The following is a 2113-nucleotide window of genomic DNA, read 5'->3' as shown; positions in this document are numbered from 1 at the left end:
GGAAAAAAAAGAAGGAAAAAGAAAAGAAAAATGTGAGATCTTTGTCAAGAATCAGGCAATACTTTATAGTGAAACAGGCAAGTAGAGGTGATACAGTTGTATATTCTGCTTGTTAATTAAATGTAGTTCTTAGTTCATAAGGACAGGGCTTGAATCATGAATGAGAATCAAGAAACAATAGCTACAGAAAAAAGGTGAGCTTCATGGCATATAAATGAAAATTGTTGGAATAGAATACCTTCAAAATGTAAGAGGAGTATCCCAAGTTGTGCAATCCAAGGCCAGGCATTTACTATCTCTTTTTCCCAAAATTTCACAAAAATTACAAATTCTTGACCCTGGGTGCTAGGGCAACCTAACCTACTAATATTATATTTTACTTGAATCTCAATAACTCTTGTGAAAGAAAGAAGGGTTGTTATTTTTTTTTCTTTCTTCACCTTCCAGCAATAGAAGTTTTCAAAAATATTTGCTACAAGAAAAGCATTCTGTTTTTATCTATTTTTCTTCTTCCTCAACATATTCACAGGAGATTTTTGCAGGAAGAGAGAATTAAAATGTCTCTGGAGAGAGATAGTAGTGATGAGGACATTCCCAAGTTAAGTTGAATAATTTTAATTAGNCTCTGGAGAGAGATAGTAGTGATGAGGACATTCCCAAGTTAAGTTGAATAATTTTAATTAGATATCCTTCAGAAAGATTCTTTTTTTAAACAGGAAATATTAGAGAGGTGTATAATGCAAATAACAGTGAGGAAATAACAACCTTAGAATTGTTTTGGATTTTATATTGTCAGTATTATTTTATTTTAACCTAAAATAAATGTCCAAAAGATAATGAGATCCAATTACATGTAAACATGTGAAGAAGCAGAAAATAGCATAAGGAAAGGGCCACAAAGATATAAAATGTGCTATTCAAATGTTTTATTTGTTAATAGAAAAATTAGTACCTATTTTTTAGGCCAAATATAGTTGTAGATAGGTACATCATGAAGATACAATAACAGTTGAGAAAGTATAATTTAAACATAAGATTCATGAAACTGATTATCTGCAGAACTTAAGTGTTATTTCTTTCACATTAGAAAATAAGCAAGTAAAGTTTATGTACAATACTATTATATTTTTCTAATTTTCTCTACTAAATAATTTGTGTTCTGGTCCCTTATTTTCAGCTACTGAACTGTTTGATTCTCATTTTTTTCCTCCTTCTCACAGTGTGTTTTTTAATGGATGTTGGATTCAAAATATTTTCAGCCTTAGAATCATGTTTGTTCATTAACAACCAACATCAAAATTTCAATGGCTTAAAACAAAATTATTTCTCTTTCCCAGCACATGTCAAATGTGGATTGACTAAAGATTGTGCCACATCTTGCTCCATCCCAGACCCAGGTTAAAATAATTTAAATACCATCAGTAACTGCTAGGAAGAAAATAAGGTGGAAAATGAAGTAGAAGCTATTGTATATTTCTATTTGTAAGTACTTAAATTACTGGTTCAAAGTAGTCAAATAAACATATCTATAATAATGAATATAAAGAAAGAAGATCATGGCAAATGTTGGAATGGAAAATATACTAATATTCATTACCTTTCAGCTCTAAACCCAGCATTTAATACTTAGCTCTGTGATGTTGGGGATCACGCACTGAAAACTGCATTACCCCAGTCTTCTTTGCCATCAGCTTTCCTGATAGAACTGACAATAAGAGTTACTATAACAAAATTAGGACGTGGGAAAGAATAAGGCATTATTAAGTTTGGCCTGAAGGTTTCTTCAGGTATAGTGAACTATAATCTAACTTGTGTAAACAGACTGTAACCTACTCTTGTAACCTAACTTGATGTGCAAACAGAGTATAAATTACTTTTGTAATAAGTAGCCAAGACTCAGCCAAAGTACAGGCAGCAACTGCTCAAACGATGTTCAAATAAGGCAAACAGCCAGCTGTAACCAATCCAGCTGTTTCTGTACCTAGCTTCTGTTTTCTGTGTGTCACTTTCCCTTTTTCTGTCTGTAAATCTTAGCTGACCATGTGGCAGCCCCAGAGTCACTCTGAACCTATTCTGGCTGGCAGCGGATTTGTGAATTGTTTTTTGTTTAATT

The sequence above is a fragment of the Galeopterus variegatus genome, unplaced genomic scaffold (genome assembly GCF_000696425.1).
Source record: "Galeopterus variegatus unplaced genomic scaffold, G_variegatus-3.0.2 Scaffold7301, whole genome shotgun sequence".
In the NCBI taxonomy this organism is placed as follows: domain Eukaryota; kingdom Metazoa; phylum Chordata; class Mammalia; order Dermoptera; family Cynocephalidae; genus Galeopterus; species Galeopterus variegatus.
This window is presented reverse-complemented; position numbering follows the sequence as displayed.